The 15,753-nt window shown below is 44.0% G+C and overlaps 1 protein-coding gene across 3 annotated transcripts in view; it reads right to left on the reverse strand.

The window, feature by feature from the left end:
• The window catches only part of MGAT4C (MGAT4 family member C), a 55,216-nt gene that overhangs the window by 16,120 nt on the left and 23,343 nt on the right, over positions 1 to 15,753 (reverse strand). Inside the window, exon 1 of one of the 3 annotated variants that reach the window (XM_085880651.1) lies at positions 14,929 to 15,171. The exons of 1 other annotated variant lie outside the window; for it this stretch is intronic. The gene's annotated coding sequence lies outside the window, so the exon portion shown is untranslated. Of the gene's footprint in view, positions 1 to 11,527; positions 11,550 to 14,928; positions 15,172 to 15,753 lie in introns of those variants that run through there. One more of the 3 variants, XM_085880652.1, reaches the window with a different exon arrangement.

Consider the following 15,753-nt stretch of genomic DNA (forward strand, 5'->3'; position numbering starts at 1 on the left):
TATTCAAGCACAGAAAATGCTCCAGAAGATGCACTACAAGTCCTGGTAATGTCAAATCTGGCCAGCACGGTTTCACGGGTATGCGTTAGGATTGTGGGTCTCTATTGCTTTAATCCATAATGTTGGGAGTGTGTGTGGTGTTGGTTGTCATCTCCATACGCGGATTTCAGAAGGTGGAACAGAGACCTACCAGGTCCCAAAGTAACCACCTCCGTGTGTGTGTGTGTGTGTGTGTGTGTGTGTGTGTGTGTGTGTGTGTGTGTGTGTGTGTGTGTGTGTGTGTGTGTGTGTGTGTATTGAGAGGTATTAATCAAAATCATTATTGCAACCACTAGAAAGATTACTCGGACATTCAGGCTGAAATAATCAGGGTCCACGGCTACTAATAGTGGGAAGAACGATAAAATACTCCAAGTTTACAAAACAACAAAGGTGCGCAAGTGGTTAAAGATTTCCCTCCTCCGCCCTCTTACTGCCATGACGAAAGCTGTGCTCACAAAATGAATCCACCGTAACTACAGCGTAATAACTCACAATAATTTTAAACCGTTTTTCAAGTTTCCAATCAATGGGCTGAGTGTTTAAAACATTCCAGTAACTTGGATTAGAGTCACAGATTCAAAGCATAACCCGTCGTCAAAAACACTGCAGACATGGGGCATTACATTCTCAGTTGTGAAATCATGCAAATCACAAACCGATTACGAAGAAAAATTAACTTTGTGTGAACCAAAAGTCGACCTGCCCCTCCCCTCCTTCCACTTACAAATATTGCATCCTGAAGTCCCAACATCAGCACAAAATAATCTTTTAAAAACATTTTCGACCTCTTCTTGTTCACTCACTCTGCACATCTATCACTGTTACAAAGATCCTTGATCCAAACCCTTTTTTTTAAATCTCAAACACCTCTGAGCAACTATAATGGTTATGGTGGTGCGCTTGGGATCTGAGGATCCTGAGTTCAAATCCCCCTTGGCTGTTGAATTCATACCAGGTGGGGATGACTCTGCCTGTCATCCTTCTGAGGTCGGCAAAATGAGTGGCAGCATTCTGGTATGCAGGATTGTGCCCAATAGCCAAGAAGACTGCTTAGGCAGCACCAACGCTCTGCACAAAGTATGGTCCCAATGGATGGCTGGATGGATGGATGGACTTCTTCTTCAGGCACCAATACTTGCCGATGAACCCGATAATATGGTTCCTCCAGATCCACAAACCCACAAAACAACTTACTGTTCCATTCCAAAAATGTAATCCATATCCGCTAACGAATTAAGATAGCATCAGTTGCTCCCCAAACTGACATAAAACCAAACTTCATCTCATTAGTTCCCGGCAATTACCTAAGCCAATCATTCACCAGACTTTCCACTACTATAAACACTTGCTCTATCAGCTTGATACCCCCACCACATTCTCTCCATAACATCCACTTGATTCTTAAAAATAACTCCTGCCAATTGTTTGGTTTCCTTTCCTCCTCTCAGATCTTAACCGACAACTGCCAAAGCCAATCAACTCCTACTATACGTTCCCCAATCCTTTAATAATTTCCATTCCCACCCCTGAGCTGGCAGGGAAGCATAGAGTTGCGTGCATTCACATTTGAGCTGTCTAACCTGGATTCAAATCTCGGCCAAGCTGCAAAACTGTCATCCCGGTGTGTTACAGGAAGGACGAGGCACCAGTGCGTGCGCAGTCCCTTTGAGGGACATTAAACTGTGCGACCCGTCTGCCAGAATTAGTTTCTGGATGTTAAACATCCCACGATGTCCTTCACAAAGAGTCGGCAAGATATATCGCCGACACCATGGCAAAATTCCAAATTCCTGCTTTAACCTACAGGGGGCACTGCATCAGCGGCACTGCCACACCCCTGAAAGAACTGATGCCAGCCCACAGCCATGTACTGCATATGGATGACGACAATGACTACCACCCCCGATGGTCCAACATATTTCCTTACAATAGTTTTTCCTCCAGCTGCCATATCCTCCTGCTGCTCCATACCTCTTCCTGTCCCTTGCATCTTGCTCATCTGCCATAATACACCACTCCCATCTCAACATTTCGCAGGTCCTTAAAACATTCCCCTCATCTTCTAAGCATGTCCTTCTGGTCAACTACTTTTGCATTAACAATCTCCACTCCACTTATCTTCGTCACATTAATGCCTCTAATATCCCTCCTTGCCCTTTCTCTACCGTTATCATTCTTTCCACCCAATAGGTTATCTTTCCACCCTCTTCCGATGTCAGTCAGGTCAGGCCAGATTAGGTCTGTGACTTGCTACAGGTATCATGTAAACCTGTACTAACCTGTTCCATGGTCGGGTTGTCGGCGACTAAACCGTCTCCCCCACCAGGTTTTCTGGTGAGGAGGGTGTTTGGATATGGACACCCAACAGGATTAAAAACAAAACCTGTCAAATGGCGGAGGAGCTCCTTGTGAGCCAACGGATATCCATATCTAGTGCCCAACTCTGTTTGCAGACGTCCTCCTGCAGTTGGTTTACTTTTTATTAGGAGGTTGGTGGCAGGATTTGCACTGCGGCCACTGTAAAACCCTTCATTCCGCAAAACACAAAAACGCAAAGAAATCTGAAAACCCACTCGGTGGGAGTACCTCCTGTGCAGCTTCCCTTCGCAGGGCAGCTCACCAGATGACGGGATTGAGGTAAGGCCTTCGGGACCCCCAATCTTTGATGATAGGAGGGAAAAATGATAGGAGGTAACATTCCCAGGTCTGATTGCGGGAGAGTGTGTCAGAGTGGTGCTGAGGTGTCATCCACCAGACGGCGGTCTCCTTGGGTTAACCTGAGGCAGTCCCTTCGGGTGGGTGCCTGAAATGTCCTATCCCTAAAAGAGGATGATTACCTGTCTCTGTTATCATCTCAGCTCAAGCATTTGGACATCGGTATTGCATCACTCCCTGAGGTTCGGAGACCGGATTGCGGCGAGATAAAGGTGGGTGGTTACACCGACTATTGGTCTGGTCGCTCTTAAGGTTACCATTCCCAAGGAGTTGCTGTAGCTGTGTCCAATAAGCTGACCCCAATGATAATTGAGGTAACACCGGTCAACGGGCATATTATGAGACTAAGGATTCGTCACTCCTTAGGTGTCATTTTCCTGGTCTGTGTTTTTGCTCCGACTGAGGCGAGTGATCTCACCGTGAAGGATGCATTCGATGCCACGCTCGAGTCTGTGGTTGATTAGTGCCCCAGACGAGATACACTTCTCGTCTTGGGGAGATCAATGCATCGACTGGAACTGATAGGGATGGTTACGAGGTGTGTGTTGGTCCCCATGGGTCAGGAACTATGAACCAGAATAACAGTAAGTTCCTTGAGTTTGCAAGAAGTCATGGACTTAGAGTGGCCGGTTCATGGTTTCAGCGCCCAAAAGCTCATCGCTAGACTTGGTATTCCAACGCTGGCGGTGTGGCAAAGGAGATTGACCATGTCCTCGTTGATGGTCGCTGGAGGATGATCCAGAACTGCAGGGTCTACCGGAGTGCTCAGTTCAATACTGACCACCGGCTTGTTGTAGCAACTCTGAAGTTGCACCTTAAATCCAGGAGAATGGTTCCATCTCAGCCTTGGCTGGATGTTGGCAAGCTCAAGGATGAGAGGGTAGCTGAAGTGTTTGCGAACAAGCTGAGTGGAGATTTGGGTGGTCTGGGTGCTTTGGGAGGTCCTGAAGAGTTGTGGAGTGCCTTCAAAACCACCGTCCTCGATGTTGCCGGTGGATGTCTTGGAACTGAGCGAAGGGCAAAGAAGAATTTTGTCTCACAAGGGACACTGGATACCATTGAGCAGAGTCACAGGGTCAGGCTGAATGGCAGAGCTGAGCTGTTCAGGCAGCTGAGGCATAAAACTGCATGTGCACTGAGGGTGGACAAGAAGGCCTATGTGCGAGGAATCTGTGAGGGGCTGGAGCATCACCTGTGGACAAGTGATTCTCGTCCCGCTTACAGGGGAATTCACGCATTGCGTTCATCCAAGCCCATCCCTCGGTGTACTGCAGTCAGAGCAGAGGGTGGTGGGCTCTTGACAGAGGAGTCCGAAGTGAAGGCCCGCTGGGCCGGTTACTTTGAGCGGTTGTACCAGGCTGATCCACCAGCTGTCGAGTTGGATGTCAGGGGTGTTACCATCCCTGTTGCAGACCTTCCAATCAACTGTGGTCCACCTTCGCTTGTGGAAACAAAGGCTGCGGTGAACCGGTTGAAATGGGATAAAGCTCCAGGGATCTGTGGCATCCATGCTAAACTTCTCAAGGCTGGTGGAAATGCTGCACTCGTGTCGTTGCATGCAGTTCTGTGCTCTGTCTGGACCACAGGCGTCATCCCAACTGACTGGAAGAGGGGCCTTGTTGTCCCTCTCTGGAAAGGGAAGGGTGATCGCCAAGACTGCAACAACTACCGAGGGGTGACGCTGCTCTCAGTGCCGGGCAAGGTCTTTGCTTGGATAATACTTGAAAGGGTTCATCACAATCTGCTTGAGCACCAGCGTCCAGAGCAATCAGGCTTTACACCAAAGAGGTCAACGATTGACTGTATCCTTGCTCTTTGGGTCCTCACTGAACGCAGACGAGAGTTTCGGCAGGGGCTGCTTGCAGCCTATGTTGATCTCTGTAAAGCGTTCGATTCAGTGAATCGGGATGCCCTCTGGAGGATTCTTGGTCTTTGTGGGGTGCCACCAAAACTGATCGTTCTGATGTCTGAACTCAACTCTGGTACTGAGGGTGCTGTGAGATGTGATGGTACCATCTGACTTATTTTGAATTGTTACTGGAGTTTGTCAGGGGTGTGTACTGACCCCCACACTTTTCAGAACTTGTATGGGCTGGATTCTAGGGAGGATGTCGGAGAGATCAAGCTGCGGTGCTTCGTTTGGGAATGTCAAGATCTCTGACCTTGATTTCGCAGATGATGCAGTCATCTTTGTGGAGACTTTAGATATGCTTTTGGGGGCCCTCGAGGTGCTGAATGAGGAGTCGGAGCCGCTGGGTTTTCAGGTTTCCTGGGTCAAAAATAAGATCCAGGCTTCCATTGACATTTGGATGTTGCTGTCCTCTCTGTGCCTGTTTCTGGTGAAGATGTTGAGGTTGTGGAGAGATTCACTTACCTTGGCAGTGATATTCATGTCTCTGCTGGCTGTGAGTCAGAGGTCAATAGACGTCTGGGTCTGGCCTGGGGAGTCATGGATTCACTAGATCATGGGGTGTGGTGCTGCCGGTACCTGTGCGGGAGGACGAAACTCCGAGTCTTCATGTCCTTGGTGCTTCCAGTCTTGCTCTATGGATGCGAGACTTGAACTCTGACCAAGGATCTGAGACGGAGACTTAATTCCTTTGGTACCAGGTCTCTTCGGAGAATCCTTGGCTATCGCTGGTCGGACTTTGTGTTCAACGAGCGGTTGCTGAGAGACTCAAATGAGATTTGTTACCTGCATAGTCTGTGAGCGTCAGCTGCGGCTGTATGGACATGTGGCTTGTTTTCTTGACACTGATCCTGCTCACCAGATTCTCTCAACGAGGGAGTCTCGTGAGTGGAGGAGGCCAATGGGCCGACCACATGCCTCGTGGTTGCAGCAGGTTGATCGGCATCTCAAGGAGAGGGGGATGGGCCAGGCATCTGCCAAGGGGATGGCCAGACGGAGGCCCCTGGAGTACCGGCGGAAAGTGGACGCAGTGACGCGCTGTTCTGGCACATGCTCCCATACCTGACCTGACCCTCTTCCTATCCAACTTTTCATACCACCATCTGAACACCTCCTGTATTAGCTTTTGCAAAGCTATATTTGCCATATTTTGTCTTTTCACTGTACCTTCTTTTACTCCCCTCGTGGTGGCCACCTTTCCATTTCTTGAGAAGACTTCATATTCTGTCTCATTACCTCTTGAACCTACGATCCCCATCAACCTCTACCTTAAATTTGACCACAATGGCACCTTGTAGCTTCCATGCCCTGATGTTCTCCCTACTCTTCTCTTTCTGATCTCTCCCACTCTTGACCAGCCTCCAATCCAACTCTGATAACCAAAGCCAGCACACAACTTTTCCCCTGGAGTCACCTTACAATACAAGATTCTACACCTGTCACTCTGCCTCACGATCGATGAAACGCTGTAATCATTCTGGCCCCTGCAGTGTTCATTTTTAAAGGTGCTCTACAGTTTTTACTTCTGATAAAATCCTACATTTACTCCAAATAGTCTGCTGTCACCAAGATGCACCCCTTGCTCATTTATGGTCCCATAGCCTTCTCCACCATGCACTCCTTGATGGGAGTGAGGATGACAAATGCAATGCAAACATATACTGTATTTCAAGTAATCAATGTGATTACGCCAGAGTCCGTTTGCAAAACCAAAGCTATGATGAACCCCCCCAAAAATAGACAGTGCAATAAAGGGAATTTACTGAACGTTTATGAAATAAAAATTAGGGATCAAGTTACAAATCCAGCAGAGGGAGCACGGAGCTTGAAAATGACCGAAATGTTAGGATTTGGAACTTGAAGTCATAGTTTTGATGCAGTATTATAAAAGCAATCATTCCCAGATCAGAAAGGTTGCGGTTACGCCTCATACAACATGGGACGTTTTCACGATAGGCTTCAAATACACGCGACCTTTCTCTAAATTGCACGACCATTGAACTTGCAACGGAAGACCAACTTACGTGCGTCAATTTGTCCATGGAAATCTAATGAGTGTCAATGGTGAGGGATATTATTCGATTGGAATCAGATTTAATATCGCAGCACGTATCTGTGGGATGGCCCATACTTTTGAGGGGGACTTGAAGCTGGCTATCTCGTTTTTCATCTACAACCAACGACATAGTCACAAAGTATGCTTCATATCGCCGTTGGAGTAATACGACTGAATATGCAAGTTTACACGATGGAAAGGGATGTCATTAAAAGAACACTTGCACTTCTCAACAGGACTAAATCAATTGCTGCTTATCTCGGATTTCAAATTTGCATTCATACCATGTGAATTGTTTACTCGTGCAGACAAACGTATCAACGCCAATGTTTGATTATGTACATGGCTCACCAATAAAAGGGTTCTCAAGATTCATGCTCAGGCTGTTAATGGTAAAAACGACGCAAGTTGGAGTGGAGAGGTAGAATTGGTTTACTAGAGCATACCATACTCATTTGTAGGGATTTATACACCACAGCTTGGTAGCACACTCACCTCTGAGCTGTCTGGTCTGGGGTCGATAGCCAATCCAACTCTAGAGTATCTGAGTGGTGTTCTGCAGACAGCATGTTATATCAGTGGGTGTGTCGTCCCTTTTGAGTGGACGTTAACGATCCGATGGTGTGTTTTGATGTCGAGGAGGCGAGGTATTGGCAGTACCCTCAACCAATTCCAAATTCCCAACCTCACCCTGAAGACAGCAGTGTGCCAACCCAATCATCACTTGGCCTAATTCAACAATTAATTTTTATTGTTGGACTTGCAACCTTATAGCTATGAGATAATAAGAGAAGATGGATAGATACACATTATAGGAAATAACCCCAAATCATCAGAATATCAGATCTAAGCTTCGAAGTCTTACTCGAGTCCAGAGCCTGTAGCACACACGTACAAACAGATACATGCAGGTAATTTTCAAGTTCATCGACTGCAAGCATTTTTTTGAGGGCATATTTCCCATTCTGATTCTGAAGTAGCATAATCTATTACAGGGTGTCGGTGCTGCCGAAGCAGTTTCTTGGCATTAAGGGTTGTGCTGGGTGATTTGCCATTGCCTTCTTAGCAGCAGTTAAGGCAGGAATTTGGAATTTGTCCATGATGCCGGTGATACCTTGCCTACTCTTCGCGAAGGATATATGTATGTATATATATATATATATATATATATATATATATATATATATATATATATATATATATATATATATATATATATATATATATATATATATATATATAATCATTGTTGGCCCTTTCAATCAATGGTGAAGAATCGGTTAAAAACATTATATTTCTCGGATCAGGATCTGAATCTTCAGCAATGCTTTATCAACTTGTCTTTGTCACACACCCAACTGGTCCACCAAGTTTCTTCAGAATATATATATATATATATATATATATATATATATATATATATATATATATATATATATATATATATATATATATATAGTTTTTGGCCCTATCTCTGACGGGTGAAGAATCACTTAAAAAATTCTAGTATATCCGGATCCAGATCAAGATTTTCACCAAAATCAAATCAATTCGTCCTTGTCTCCAGTGCTGGATTAACCATAAGGCAGACAAGGCACGTGCCTTTGGGCCAGCCAAAAATTTGGGCCAAAAATTATTTTCACATTAAAAATTTGTCATTTTTTGTATTAAATATTTTGTTCTTGAATCAGTTCATCTTTTGTCTGAGGTCCATTTCCATGAGCCTGAGATCCAATTTAAATTTTTCAGGCCATTCTCTAAAATTTCAAAATGTGCCTTAGGACCAGCTGAGGCTAAATCCGGCACTGCTTATCACACACTAAACCTGTCCAAGAAGTTTTGACCATACATGTCCATAACTTTTTGAGATACCTTGCTCACAGTCAGAAAAACAGACAAATAAACAGACAGACAAACAGGGGTGAAAACATAACCTCCGTCCACCTTCGGTGGTGGCGGAAACAAATTTCTCAGTCACCCACTTACATTGTTCAAATCCATGGCACACAAGGAATTGAAGGGAATTAACTTACAATATAAACATCAACGAATGAAGAGCAAATACAGTAAAAGTGATTAATCTGAATGTTCTTCTGTTGATCCCAATAAGAAAGAAAAATCTGAACGACGACACCAAATTTTAACATCACCTCTCCCTCCAGCCTCAACCTCCATTAAAAAAAAAACAAGAAAGGTGAAGAAAACACAGGGAGTCATCACATCTCTCTTGAAAGACTAATTGCTAAAAGCATCCAACCAGGAGGAGGTAAAGATAAGCCTTAAAAACACGAATAGAATGTGAAAATTAATCACGAGACCATGGTCATTCGATTTCTAAACGCCCAGTGGAAGGACGCACCCACCCAACCGCTCAAACACTGTGGATGAAATGAATGTGGTCCCTGCAGGGTGTTAACAGTGGTGACAAATAAACCACAAAACACCCCTATCCTTACTGTGCCTGGTTTGTCGTCACACGATGAGAACGGAGAGTGCGTGGTCTTTATTTATAAAACATTACACCTTTCATTGCTGTTAATTAATCTCAGTTGGATCATTGATGCCTGTAGAGAAACAAATAAGATGAGCATTTGGGTTAAAGCAAACATGAGAAATACGAGAGTATATATCACATATGATGTGCCATACTCCACGTGACAAAACAATGGTTCTGCCGAAGCAGTTTCTTGGCCTGGGTTCATGCTGGATGGTTTGCTATCCCTCTCCCAGCATTAGTTGGGGCAGGAATTTGTAATTTGTCCAGAGTCCCAGCAAGAGCTCGCATCCTCTTCACGAAGGACATCATGGAATTTTTAATGTCCACCATTAACTAATGCCAGGAGACATTACGCCAGTTTAGCGTCCATTCGAGCGACATCACACACATTGATGAATCACCCTGCCTAGGGCTGTGAAACATCGGGATGACAGTTTTCATTTATCCGGGTCCCAGGAACGGAGGCAAGACTGCATAACTCTAGGCCATCCTGTGTATATATATATATATATATATATATATATATATATATATATATATATATATATATATATATATATATATATATATATATATATATATATATATATATATATATGAAGACCCACCCCCCACATCTCTCAATGACCTTGTGCAAGTCTTCTTGGGTTGCTTTATGCAGCTACTTTGGCTACAGGAACATGGGAGTAGTCAATTACATACATATATATATATATATATATATATATATATATATATATATATATATATATATATATATATATATATATATATATATATATATATATATATATATATATACACATACATAAATGAAAAATGAAGATCCACCCACATCCCTCATCTGTTAATGGAGGGAATAACCAATTAGCTCTCACCTAATAAATTAAACCCAGGTGGCTCGGATTATACTATATATAAATATACTCCTCCGATGCTATTCTCGCTGAAGAAGCTGCATAAAGCAACCATGAAAGGCGACCCAATATTTATTATTGTAGCGTCGACAGCTCAAATAACGTCGAGCTGTTGCGGCGGAAGGTTAAAGTCCCACAATGTCCCGAGCGACTCAACTTCTATGTAGACGTTCCAAATTAATGGCGAACAACACACACGGGTCATGAGGAGAGACATGAGAAACCTCAAAGCTTATAAACCCGATGGGTTTATTTCCTGAACCACCATAATAAAAAGAACCAGAGATGGCTGCACTTGATGGAGGAGACGGCAGCAGGTTGTGGTGGGGAAGAAAAGGAAAATACAGAATCGAAAATAAATAATTATGTACAAATAGGTGAAAGAAATCGAAAGAAACTAAGGCACCTCAAAACGGACTCAGTCACAGACGGGAAGGGAACACAAAAAAATGGGGGACTCAGCTCTGGGGCAGCGAGGACGAGCAGGTGACGAGGAGGGACGACGACGACAAGGCAAGCAGACGATGGCAGGATGATAAGATAGGCACAGGCAGGCAGAGGCACCCAGAAGCAGGCAGGCAGGCCGAACACAAGCAGGCAGGATGACCTCCTCAGAGAAAGCTCTCCTCTTTTTCCTCAGAACACTTTCTTTCTTGACCTCGACAGTCCTCTCTTCCAGTTCTCCTCAGTCCAACTCCTTTTCCTTTTGTCATCTTCCCCTCGGACCCTCAACTCTCTCCAACTGCCTTTTTCCTCCTGTCGTCCTCACCACAGACTCTCCAAAACTCCCTTGATTGTCCTTTCTCCACCAACTGCCTTTTTAGCTCCTCCCTTTCCTTCCTCTTCGGCAACGCTCTGCCCCCTTTTGGGGAGGCGTCTGTGACTCTGCCTCCCCTCTTGGGGCGACGCTGCATCCCTTTCAGGCGATCCATTGCTCCGCCCCTCGGGAGGCGTTCAGCGCTCAGCCAATCTTTCGTGCCAAGTCTCCCGGCACCCCAGGTAGAGGTTTCCAGAGGTTTTATGCACAATTTCCTGAACCATAATCCCGAACTACTTATGACAAAGCACCACCCTCTGTGTGGCACAAATGCAAACAAGACAATTCAGAAGCTGACGTTTCCTACCTTGTCCATCAAGATGGCTATCTACTCTCATACAGACCATGCTACAATACATTCCTATCTGTTTCATGATGATATCTAACCCCACTCCCCCCCCCCACACAAATGTAATTATATATATATATATATATATATATATATATATATATATATATATATATATATATATATATATACACATGTCAACCACAAGAGTGGTTAAGATTACCTTCATATGTACCATATAATATACTGTCAGAGGACTCAAAGCTGCACACAAAGTGTACTCACTAAGTGGATTGGTCTCAGTTTTGGACTCACTCAGTCTTTCTCTCTCCCTCTCCCTCATGTTCAACCCCATTTTGGTGGTACAGTTTCACCGAGTCCACAAGTACATACAGAGCGAGTATGATGAGTTATTCACTCCTACATCTGCAGAAAATACATGCACTCTCTTGATTTTGGGTCATCAATAAATTAGGTACGATTTGGGATTGGGATTGTTCGGGTGCTTGGGGTTGGAGGGGCTGGGGGAGCGAGGATTCAGAGCTAAAATGACATTTAAAGTCAGAAAGGAGTGGCAAGAGAAGGGATGGAGAATGCAGGGATAGGGTTGTTGGAGGGGGGGAGGGGGAAGAGAGATTCAAAAAATTCAACCACATCTGTATAGTTAATAAATAGATAGCTCTTTCCACTACAATATCAAATAAGACTTCTCTAAGACTTCAAATAAGACGGTCATACAGCGGCGTGCAGTAGATTTTGGTTCAAACAAAATTGGATCAAGTGAATCAAGATTGATAGTTGTAAACTGTAATCTAAATTCCGGATAATGCAGGAAGTGCATGTCCAGCCACTAACCCACATGACTATATTATGTCTTTTAATTCTGCACTGTTTGAACGTGTTGCTCCGCAACTACATCTATTAATTACGTACGATTGGTAAGTAAAATTTAAACCGTTAGACCCTTTTCACTGCAGAGACCCCTCAGACGATTGAAGACCCTTTAGACATTTATATTATTTGAAGCCCTTCATACCTTTAGGCCCCTAATAACCTTCAAAACGCTCAAGACCTCAAAGACCTCACAGACCACCATTACCTTTAAGACGCTTTGAACACCTTTATACCCCCTTCATCCTTTAAAGCATTAAGACCCCTTTTTAGACCCCTCCCCCCTCGACCTGTACACCCTTTCAGTCCCTTTAGACCCTTGACCATTTAGAGCAGCGTTTCTCAAGATGGGGCGTGGCAATATTTTGGTGACACTACAGTATATAGTATCATGGTGGGGCGTCCGATTTTTTTGAAAATCAAAGTGGGGCGTGGGACAAAAAAAAAGGTTGAGAAACACTGATTTAGAGCTTTAAACCCTTTCGACCACTCAACAATTTGCATCCTTTTGAGATTCGACCCTCGAGACCCAAACTACATCTGTAATTTTATTTTTCCTTCTTCCAAAACATCAGACTGCACATTTTTTGAGCGAGTATTGCACTAATTCCACACACACACACACACACACACACACACACACACACACACACACACACACACACACACACACACACACACACACACACACACACACACACACACACACACACACACACACACACACACGGTGGGTACTCTACTCATGGAATTAACAACAGCCACACACGGTTGGAGGAATTGCATATCGTTTATCAATGCCAACCGAAGTAGCCGCAGACAGACTTGTGGAACAACCAAGTATCCTAACTACACAAACACGAGGTAAATAAAAAGTGAGTGAAACAGTTGTGTGAACGTATTAAAACTACATTCACATCTGTTAAGTTTGTCGGAATGGAGCACTGGGATGTGCTGCTGTATTTGAACAGGAATTCCGTTTGAACGAGAGGTAAGTTGGGCCTCCCTCGGTCTGACTGTATTTTTAGCCGGTTAGTCTCAATGTTGTAAACCCAGACGCATTGGGGATGATTATATTCCTCCTCGCTCCACAAGCGCTTCATGCAGGACTTCTGAATGGAGAAGTCGATAAGAAATGAATTAAAAACAGAGATAAACCTGATGGAGTGACACACACACACACACAAACACAAACACAAACACACACACACACACAAACACAAACACACACACACACAAACACATACACACAAACACATACACACACACACACAAACACACAAACAAAAACACAAACACACACACACACACAAACAAAAACACAAACACACACACACACAAACAAAAGCACAAACACAAACACAAACACACAAACACAAACAAAAACACAAACACACACACACATACAAAAACACACACACACACACACACAAACAAAAACACACACACACAAACAAAAACACACACACAAACAAAAACACAAACACAAACACACACATACAAAAACACAAACACACACACAAACACAAACACAAACACACACAAACAAAAACACAAACACACACAAACACAAACAAAAACACACACACACACAAACAAAAACACAAACACAAACACACAAACACACACATACAAAAACACACAAAATAACACACATATATATATATATATATATATATATATATATATATATATATATATATATATATATATATATATATATATATACATACACACACAAACAAAAACACAAAGACACACAAACACGCACAATAACACACACACACACATATTATATATATATATATATATATATATATATATATATATATATATATATATATATATACATATATATATATATACATACACACACAAACAAAAACACAAACACACACAAACACGCACAATAACACACACACACACACACACACACACACACACACACACACACACACACACACACACACACACACACACACACACACACACACACACACCTCGTAGGTCTCCGTTCCAACTTCTGAGACCCACATGCAGAGATAACAATGAACGTCACACATACTCGCACACCCTGTGTGTGCCGGTGCGAAGAACACAGAACAGAATTTCCCCAAAAGGAACACAGAACACACTATTTGTACTTCCTCTCGATAGAGACTGGAAACCGCAACAACAGAAAGTTTGAGAGGAAGCACACAGTAAGCGATGAGACGAGTCGAGTTATAAATCTCATGCATTTCTCCCGTACATTGATAAACTCGTGGCGGGCACGGACGTGCTAACCGCGGACGTGTGGTTAAGTCATTGTCCGCGGTTATTGGGAAGCTTTCGGGATATTTAACCTCATTCATGGTCGAACCCGATATCTATCTCTCCACATAGTGTCGAACAACAACAACAACAACAAACAAAAACAAACAAACAAACAAACAAACAACAAGGAGTTCGCATGTCTGTGTACACAGTGCACGACGTCTAGTACACGTCCGCACAAACGTCGCATGTACATCACGATCTGCGGGTAATACCTGTTAAACACCATGAGTGCGTGTCTGTGCACGTCACCACCTGCACATACGTATAGACAGGTGTGTGTGTGTGTGTGTGTGTGTGTGTGTGTGTGTGTGTGTGTGTGTGTGTGTGTGTGTGTGTGTGTGTGTGTGTGTGTGTGCATGTGTCTGTGCGTGTGTGTGTGTGTCTGTCTGTGCGTGTGTGCGTGTGTGTCTGTGCGTGTGTGTGCGTGTGTGTGCTCGCTTCGTGTATATATTCGCAGTGTGTACCCGCACCCTTACCTCTCCTCATTCAGTCGACCCCGGTTCAAGCGAACTGTTCCGGTAAACCACGAGGCACAACGTGGCACCAACAACTCGGGTAAACACAGAGCACCCCAAGACGGCTCGGCAGCTCGAGCTCACTGCCCACGTGCACGAATCGCGACTGGCGTCGCCTTGAGGCGGTCGACACGCCAGAGCACGAGGAACAAACCGACAATGACAGCGAACCAAGAAAGAATCCACCCCGGCACTACTCAAGGGGCGGCACTAACGATGACCCCACCCTGAGCTCCGCCCGATCTCCGCCTCCAACGCCAGCAAGCGTGGAGCCGCCACACAGCACGGCGATGCTCTCGTTAACAATCGCCAAGTGACGAACCAGACACACTGGTTGGAATTTTACCAACCACACAATATATAACCAGAATGATTGTAATTATAAACTACTATCATAGATGATAATCACGATTATTAATGGTCCTGCAAATATAAAACAAGGACAAATGTGTCCAAGAGCAGCGTCCTTAAGGTTTTGTCTTCGCAAGAACAAGAAGAACAACGCGGAGCTCTCTTAGAGCCAGCGTTCGCAACGCGACGCGGCGAAAAATATCAATTTTAACGATTTTGGTCCGTTATTCCGATGAGCCAGGTGTTCACCCCAACAAGTGCATTCTGATACCAAGGTGCTTACAGACCGCTCACCAAGTGGCTTAAGCATTCGAGCAAGCACTCCATTCAAAATCCTTAAGGAACGACTGGCTCGGCAACCGCAAGATAGCAGCTTCGAAACTGAACACACACATGTACATAATGTATATTATATATATATATATATATATATAT

The sequence above is a fragment of the Eptatretus burgeri genome, chromosome 5 (genome assembly GCF_056783735.1).
Source record: "Eptatretus burgeri isolate ZD-2024b chromosome 5, Ebu_testis_v1, whole genome shotgun sequence".
In the NCBI taxonomy this organism is placed as follows: domain Eukaryota; kingdom Metazoa; phylum Chordata; class Myxini; order Myxiniformes; family Myxinidae; genus Eptatretus; species Eptatretus burgeri.